This window comes from Notamacropus eugenii, chromosome 4 (assembly GCF_028372415.1).
Source record: "Notamacropus eugenii isolate mMacEug1 chromosome 4, mMacEug1.pri_v2, whole genome shotgun sequence".
Taxonomy (NCBI): domain Eukaryota; kingdom Metazoa; phylum Chordata; class Mammalia; order Diprotodontia; family Macropodidae; genus Notamacropus; species Notamacropus eugenii.
In genome coordinates, this window is record NC_092875.1 from 83,526,193 (window position 1) to 83,535,934 (window position 9,742).

Here is a 9,742-nt window from a genome sequence, read left to right on the forward strand (position 1 = left end):
TTCCCTCCCCCAATGTCCTTTTGGACTAGCTACTCCCAGTTCCAGTAAAGGGACAAAAACTCTTTATGCAGTTGAAATATTATCATGAGGAAGAGGAATTATACTTGGTTCTCTTGGTTCCAGAAGACCAAACTGGATGGAAGTTTCAAATGGACAGATTTTGGCTCAGTGGAAAGGAAAAGTCTAAACCATCAAAAAGGTCCTGAAATTGAATGTGTTTCCCTGTGGGACAGTGATTCTTTATTCCCAAAGGACTTCAAGTTAGGGCTAGAGGGATAGGTGTTAGGACATTGGTAAAGCTTTAAAGGAGAGTCTTGCCTAGTTACAAGTTCATCTATTCCCTCTTTAACACATTATTTATATCTACCCTCTCCTCTCTATTGCCATTTCTACCCCATGACACAGGCACTCAAAGCTGTATCATTCTAAAAATCTCCCAACGTATCTTCCTGCTTCTGTTCTATTACTTGTCTGATTTATCCCTCACTCCCCTGTCATGGTAATCATCCTTTTGTCTGAGGCCAAGTTCATTTGCTTTCTTCCTCAAACCTAATCCTTCTTTTGACTTTCTTAATCTGTCTATGGTATCTCCATTTTCTTTCCAATGTTGTCTACTTTCTCATTATCTTTAACTCTTTTCTCCATCAAATACCTCCAAAGAAATGAATGTTCTCCCCCTTTTATTCCAGGCATTCTGGAATATTCAAAGATTTCTGGGCCTTTCTGAACAAGACACATATTCCCTGGACAGAGTGACTGGGAAAAGCTGAGAGGCCAATGTCACCTACTGGAATTGGTGGCAGTAATGAAGGCTCAAATCAAAGTTTGCCCGTTGCTGAGTAAACCTGAAAAAACATCACGAAAGATCATGGACAAACTCAGTAGAATGTTCTTGGCTTGATCAATCTTTCTATCTGTAAATGGAGTCTTTGTAAAAATAAAATCTATCTCTTGTTCTGATCACTTGAGAGTGGGAAAGAGTTTTACTCATAATCAAATCAGTGGATCAGGGGAATTCACATCCAGGAGGAGAACACCTACCTCATTGCTAGAGGTCTGTCAGAGAGGCCCAGGGGATGACTTATTTTATGTGTTGTAGAAAGGATGAGATTGTTTGACAACACTCCTCACCTTCACCCCATACATGCCACCATCTTTGGAACCTTGTCTTTTCTACTTCTATAACATCTCTCATATCTGTCTTCTTCTCTCTATTCATGTAGTTACTATCTAAGTTCAAAGGGCATATAGGAAGTTGAGGGAGGACTAGCATCTTTGGTGTTAGCGTTTGTCAAATGCTTTTCTGAGCTGTTCATCCACTTTTGGTGTCCACTGTCACCCAACTTTCACTGGTGGATCCAAGAAGCTGCAGTGAGCACAGTGGCCACACCCTAATAAACCTCTATTGGTAGATGTTCTAAATCAGATTGAGGGTTATCTACAGTCCTCATACCCATTGGTGACTTAGAAGGATGTCTACCCTAAGCATGTGAAGACTTCCCCCAGTCGAATAGAATGCTCTTGAAATGAATGTTTTGAGTCTATGAAGACCAAATTGGTAGCTCCTTTGAAGCTATATGTTTCCTTTTCTGAAATACTTATTTAAGTTTTGTTTCTGTACTTCTGATAGTTTGAGTACCTAACATTTTTTGACAGATGACTTTATTTCTTTTATGTTTTTGGTTTTCTTTGTTTTTTTTTAATTTTTTCAATATATAATTTATTTATTTTTCAATCTTTACATTCACTACTACAAGAATTTGAATTCAAAATTTTCTCCCCATCTATCCACACCCCTCAGTCCAGGACAGCATGCACCCCATCCACCCCTTCTTCCAGTCTGTCCTCCCTTCTATTACCCACCCTTCTTCCATCTCCTATCCCCTCTATTTTCTTGTATGGCAAAATAGATTTCTATACTCCATTTACTGTATAGCTTATTTTCCAGTTGCATGCCAAAATAATTTTTAAAATTCATTCTTAACGCTTTGAGTTCCATATTCTCTCCTTCCCTCCCCATCCACCTTCATTGAGAAAATAAGCAATTCGATACAGGTCATATATGTGTAACAATGCAAAGCAGTTCTATAATAGTCATGTTGAAAAAGTCTGACCATGTTTGGCTCTGTCCTATCCCTCCCTTCATGTATTCCATTCTTCTCCTTGACTTGTCCTCCAACAATAGTGTTTGCTTCTGATTATCCCTTTCCCCAATTTTCTGTAGCTATTTTCTTCCCTCTTCTATTCCCGTACCCCTTATTTCCTTCCTTCAGAGTAATAGATTTTCATATCCAACTGAGTGTGTGTTATTCCCTCCTTAAGTCAAATCCCATGAGAGTAAGACCCAATTATTTCCTTTCATCTTCCCCCTCTTCCCTCCATTGTAAAGCTCTTTCTTCCTTCTTTTATGTGAGATGAGTTGCTACACTCTACCTCTCCCTTTCTCTTACTCCTACTACATTCCATTCAACAGTAAATTTTTATTTATTTTAGGTATTCTCTCTTCGTATTCATCTCACACTCTGCCTTCTGTCTATGTGTGTATATATTTATAGATATATAGATATATATCTATGTATACAAGATATACATGACTATATATCTATATATAGACAGATAGATAATCTATATATAGATATACCTGTACATGTATATATCTGTATATCTATATCTATATCTATACAGGTGTATCTATCTATATATTAATATATACACATACACACATACACTCATGTGCATATACATACCTATACATATATAATATCTACATATATACATACCCTTACACACCAACATATACATACATATATATGTATATATTATATATATATATATACATATGTATATGTGTGTGTATATATATACATATATATGTATATATATGTACACACACATAACTTCCATCTACCCTCATACTGAAAAAGGTCTCATATGCTTCAAGAAACATCTTTCCATGAAGGAACGTGAACAGTTCAACTTTAATGAGTTTCTTAAGACTTCTCTTTCCTGTTTAACTTTTCATGTTTCTCTTGATTCTTCTATTTGAAAGTAAAATTTTCTATTCAGCTCTGGTCTTTTCAACAAGAATGCTTGGAAGTAATCCATTTCATTGAAATTCCATTTTTCCCCTGAATTATTATACTCAGTGTTGCTGAGTAGGTGATTCTTGGTTCTAATTCTATCTCCTTTGACTTCTGGAATATCATTTTCCAAGCCTTTTTATCCCTTAGTGTAGAAATTGCTAAATCCTGTGTTGTCCTGATTGTATTTCCACAATACTTGAATTGTTTCTTTCTAGCTCCATGTAATATTTTCTCCTTGACCTGGGAATGCTGGAATTTGGTTACAATATTCCTAAGAGTTTTCCTTTTGAGATCTCTGTCAGGAGGCGATTGGTGAATTCTTTCCATTTTTATTTTTCCCTCTGGTTCTAGAATATCAGGGCAGTTTTCCTTGATAATTTCTTGGTAGATGATGTTTAGACTCTTTTTTGATTGTGGTTTTCAGGTAAAGCAATAATTTTAAAATTATCTCCCTTCAATCAGTTTTCCAGTTCAGTTGTTTTTCCAATGAGATATTTCACATTGTCTTCTACACTTTCATTCTTATGGCTTTGTTTTATAATTTCTTGGTTTCTCATAAGTCATTAGCTTCTATCTGTTCCATTCTAATTTTTAAAGAACTATTTTCTTCAATGAGCCTTTGAAAGTCCTTTTCCATTTGGCCAATTCTGCTTTTTAAAGCAGTCTTCTCTTCATTGGCTTTTGGGACCTCTTTTGTCATTTGGGTTAGCCTCCTTTTAAAGTTGTTATTTTCTTCAGCATTTTTTGGATCTCCTTTAGTAAGTTGTGGATATGCTTTTCATGATTTTCTTGCATCACACTCATTTCTCTTCCCTCCACTTCTCTTATTTGATTTTCAAAATCCTTTCTGAGCTCTTCCATGACCTGAAACCATTATATATATATAATATATATATATTGCAGGTTTTGGATGTAGAAATCTTGACTTTGATATCTTCTTCTGATGATGTGCTTTGTTCTTCCTCATCTGAAAGGATGGAAGAAAATGTCTTTTTGCCAAGAAAGTAACCTTCTATGGTATTATTTTTTCCCCTTTTTTGGGCATTTTCCCAGTCAGTTACTTGACTTTTGAGTCCTTTGTCAAGTGGAGAGTATACTCTAGGGACTTCTCAGTTCTCAGTTCCTTAAAGGTGGCACAAATAAGGAAGGAGTTTACTCCTGTCTTGGCCTATACTCTTGTCTGTGAACAACCACAATCACTCTTTTCTGCCCAGGATCCGTGAATAGGGTTCCCTCTCCACAGACACCACCAGTTCCCACCACGCCAGCACCAGTGCTCCTCCTCACCCCAGGGCCACCACTCAGGGCTGAGATCCAGATTAGCTGCTCAATTCCTCCAGGGTCTTTAGGCCAAGAGCTCCAAAAGTGGATGCTGCCACAGTAACTAACGCCACCCTGAGACTGGGGCTGGGGTCGGACCCATGCCCCAGTTTCACTCAGGTGAAAGATCTTTCTTTTTGACCTTTGAAGCTGTCTTTGGTTTTTGTGAGTTGCTAATACCATGATCCCATGCCCTGAAGTCTGCTCCAGTCCTGTCTGTGTAGCGCGACTAAGGCTGTGCTGTGTGCCACCCTTAGCCCAGTGTGATAGACCTTACCTGTGGGCCTCCCGGGCTGTTTTGGCCTGGAAATCTCCTTCACTCTGTCGTTTTGTGTCTTATATTGCTCTAGAATTTGTTTAGAGTCATTTTTACAGTTATTTTATGGGCTAAGGGGGCAGAGGTAGAGCAGGTCCATCCTTCTATTTTGCCATCTTGGCTCTGTTCCCCTCTGGTTTTGTTTGCATATAGCTTCATTGCATGTTCTGATCATTTCTCTTATTTCTTCTGACTTTACTATGATCTTCCCTCATTTATTTACTCTTTTATTGATTTGATTTTCTTTTTTTAAAGTCTAATTATCTAAGAATTTATCCAGTTTGTCTTTTCACAGAACTAGTTTTTAGTTCTCTATATCAATTCTAGGTGGGTTTTTGTTTACAAATTATCTATTTCCCCTTCTAATACTTAATATCTCCTCCTTTGGGCTTATTTTAAATTTATTTGTTGAGTTTCTAGTTTTCAAAATTCATATTTAGTTAATTAATCCCCTCTTTTATTAATATATGATTTCCCCCTGAGCACTACATTAGCTGCATCCCAAATAATTTTATATTTTGTTTATTCATTATAATTTTCTTTTACATAGTTATTAGCTATTTATTTCTGTAATTTGTTGTTTGACAACTAATTAGTTAAAGTTTTATTGCTAAGTCTCCATTTGGGTTTATATACTTTGTTTGTGAACCTTGAATCAATTCATATTTTTATTACATCATGGTCTTTAAGAATATATGGATTATTTCTCAATTTTTACATTGGTTTCTAATATCTCTGTGCCCCAGGACATGGTCAAGTTTTGTAAAAATTGTACATGGTGTAGATAACAGTACAATAGTGATGGAAGATTTAAATATCATTCTATTACTTTTAGATAGGTCTAAATAAAGGATAAAACAAAAGGAAAATATAGAACTGAACAAATTTCTGGAGAAGTTAAACTGAAAAATACTTATAGTGTCTTCTAAAAAGGACAGTAAAATAATACAGATATTTCCCTACACCATGTCAGAATTCCATCCACTGGACCTCTAGATGCCCTCAGTGTAAGCATAGTCTTATGTTATTCAAGTGACCTTTCCATTTTATTTGAAAGATTTTCTCTTCATCACTTGTGGAATTTGTTGTTGTTTTTGAATTACACTGTGTCTTGAGAATTTTTTTCCAGGAAATACTCACTTGTTTGTATTGTTTTAACACCTCATTGATGATCTATTCTTCCCCCCCCTCCCCTTTTTGGGGCATCAACCGTTCCCCAAATAAAAGTTCTCCCTTATAACCAATAAATATGGTAAGCAAAACAAATCAAAACATGGACTATAGCTGCAAATATGTGATTCTTTATATTCTTGGAGTCTATTACCTCTCTTCCACAAAAGAGGATGCATTCACTTCAGTCCTAATTGGTCACCACATTAAAGCCCTGAATTTTTTCAAAGTTTACATGATTTCCATTATGCTAGTTATTTGTATAAACTATTCTCCTAGTTCTGTTCACTTCACTCTGTATTAGTTCATACATGTCTTCTCAGGCTTCTCTGAACCTGTCATAATCCTCTTTTCTCACAGCACAATAATATTCCACTATGTTCATATGCCATGATTTGTCTAGCCTTTTCCCAATTGATGAGCACCCACTTTTTTTTTTTCTGTTTCTTTGATACAACCAAAAAGTGCTTCTACAAAGCTTTTTGTACCTATGGGTCTATCCCCTATTCGTTCTCTTCTCCCTACTTTCCCATTCATCCTGCTGTGCTGTGTTACTATGTACAGCTATCATAGCCATTTTGGCCCATAAAACCAAGCGACAATCTATGGTAGGTCACTGGAGGGCTTTGAGAGCACACCAGGGTACAACAAACAGACTTGGAATATCAAGAAAAGAAACTTTAAAGTTTGCCAGTCTCTATAAGGACCAGCAATGAGAGAAATGAAATATTATGTATGTACAAGAGCAAGTAGGACAATTTTGTTGGAGAAAAAGTTCAGGTATAGTCAATGAGTTTGAAAAAAATTGTGAAGAGTTTTAAATGTCTAACAGAGGGATTTATATTTTATCCTAGAAGCACAAGGAGACACTTGAAGCTTCTGGAGTGGGGAATGGTCAGAACTGCAGGAATAATGATTTGTCAGCTCTTTGAATTATGTTTTGAAGATGAGAAAGACTGGATACTAGGAGATCAGTTAAGAGGCCACAGCAAAAAGTCCAGGAGAAGGGTGATCAGGGCTTGCCTGAATTAGAATGGTTGTGGTGTGAGTAAAAACAGGAAACTGGAGAAATGTACAGCTAACCTTTACAAGATTTGGCAACTGCTAACAAGAATTGGAGTTCACAATCAAATTTTGAATAGGGTTGTTATTTTGTAGTGGGGTTTGGATTCTTGGAATGGCAGTTTGTCTGTTCTATGTGACACAGGTATTCTCTCTTAACATCAAAGAATTGTATTTGCTTTCCCATTTCCCCTAAGATCAAAAGTCCAAAAAAACAAAACAAAACAAAACAACCACGCCATTTGACACCAGGGGGAGTGGGGAAGGAGCAGAAGAGGCTGGGAGGAACAACGTTTTGGTTGAAGCCTGCATCAAGGTGTTTGGGAAGCACAGTAATGCATCCCCTGAAGTTCATACTACAAAAACCACTACTGGGTAAAGGTGGAGTTTTGGAACTGAATAGGATTAGCAGTGACTACCATCAGGCAAGGAGTAGGCTTATTGCAGAGGGCTCTTTTCTATTCATCAGCACAGGGAAAAAATCTAGTTATTAATAAATATCATTTACACACTAAAATATTTTAATTTTTCCTCATCTATCACCTCCTTTCTAGTTACACAATCTGCACTCAAATGTAGTTTCTCATTTATTCTTTTCTCCTTCAGTTTTTTTCCACCTTACATTATCTACAAGTGGTTTCCTATTGTACTACGACATAAAGGCAAAATGCAGAACCCATGAGCTAAGAATGACTTTTACCTTTTAAAATATAGTGCAGGAAAAGAGTCAAGATGTTAGAGTAGAAACAACAACCCAGCTAAACTCTTCCATATTCCCCTTCAAATAACCTTAAAATGACATGTCTCATTGATTATTGGATTGGCAGAACCAGCAAAAGTTTGGGATAAGCCATACTTTCAGTCCAAAACGACTCAGGAGGTTGAACAAGGAAGCTTATGATACTAGGGTGGGCGCCAGCCTCGAGCACATATGCAGCAACATCAGAGGTCAGCCTTGGAGGTGGCTGTCACAGTGTCTGCAGAAATTCAAGAACTCTCAGCCCAGAGATGGTAAGGGGATTGAATACCTCATCAGAAAGAGATTACAGAGGACACTTAGCCAACACTGGGTACAGGACCAGGTTTTGTATGTTAACTCAGTTGCCCATGTGCAATTCTCTGTTCCTTTTTTTATGGTGGAGTGGTGCCAGGCCTAGAGGCCTGAGGGCTACCCGAGTCTTACCTTACCTCTATCAGAGGTCTTCGGCTGGCCAAACTGGATGCTCGTATGAGAGAAAGGACGTTCCAGAGTCGAACAAGGGTTGAGCTTTATTTCAGGGTCTGGTTACAAGTGCAGGGGAATTCTTCCTTAGGAGGGAGAGAGAAAGATCTCCCAAGGAGGCAAAGATCTTACAATAAGAGATTGGAAGTAGAAGTATAAGTGGGGAGAGAGGGGGAGGGGAGAGAAGAAAGAGGAAATGCGGAGCCTTCTGTCCACACACGTGGCCCCTCCTCCCAAGCGAGCTTTCAGGCTTTCCTGATCCTACTTAAGCTCTCCAGCCGCATAGTTTGCATCTGAATACCGTGCTGTTAGATAACAATAGTGTGCCCAGATTCGGGACAATCTCGAGGGTGGGGAGAGCTCTCTCCCATCACGTTTCGCACGGGAAGAGGCGGAAATACACGAGATAGCTCGGTTCACCTCGATTCCCAGTCGTTTCCTGGGGGGCCTCATGAGAACTCTAAGATTTAGAAGTTCCCACCTTTACCCGCCCGAGACTGTCCACATGGAATTGAGCTTCCATCCCCAGCAGAGTGGAACACTTGTGGTCAGTCACAAGGGAACAGAAGCCTTGGTCATAGATCCAGGGCAGAGAGGAGCATCTATACTTGTGATTGCAGTGAAGGAGAAGTCTTTCCTGAATTAAAACCAGAACACAGATCAGGGAACTTATGACCATGCCTCTTCCAGATTAATACCACATTGGAAGTGTTAGAAAATATCCAGATTCCCAGAATTAGCTCTAAAAATATCAACACAGAAAAGCCTAGAGTTTAGAACAGTGCCTCCACATCCCAAAATGTACAGAGCCCAACTTTAACAAAATAAAGTTTTAAATCAAGAGATAGTCTGGAAAAATGAGCAAACAACAGCAACAACAACAAAAGAACCTGACCATAAAAAGCTACTGTGATGGCAGGGAAAATACAGACATAAATGTAGAAGACAACAACGTAAAAGCATCTTCAAGCAAAGAGTGAAAGAAAAATGCAAATAGGACACAAGCCCAAAAATAATTCCTCTAAGAACTAAAGAAACATGCAAGAGTAGTAGAATAAAAAATGGGAAAGTAACGAGAATGATGGAAGAAAATTATGAAAAGAAAAGTAGCAACTTGACAAAAAAGACACTAAAGGTATTGAAGAAAATAACACCTTAAAAAACAGAACTGGCCAAATGGTAAAATAAGTACAAAATATCACTAAAGAAAATAATTCCTAAAAAATAGAAATGAGAAAGTGGATATTAATGACTCCATGAAATATTAAGGAGCACTAAGATAGAGTGCAAAAAGAATTTAAAAATAGAAGAAAATATGATATATCTCCTTGAAAAAAATTAACCTGGAAAATAAATTTAGGGGAGATAATTTAAGAATTATTGGACTGCCTGAAAGGTATAATATTTCGAGAAAATTTTAAAGGAAAACTGCCCTAATATCTCACATGCAGATGGTAAAATAAAAATTGAAAAAATCCACCTTCTTAAAGAAGTCCCAAAAGTAAAACTCCCAGGATTATTGTAGTCAAATTCCAGCGACCCCAGGCTAATGAGAAAATATTACAAGCT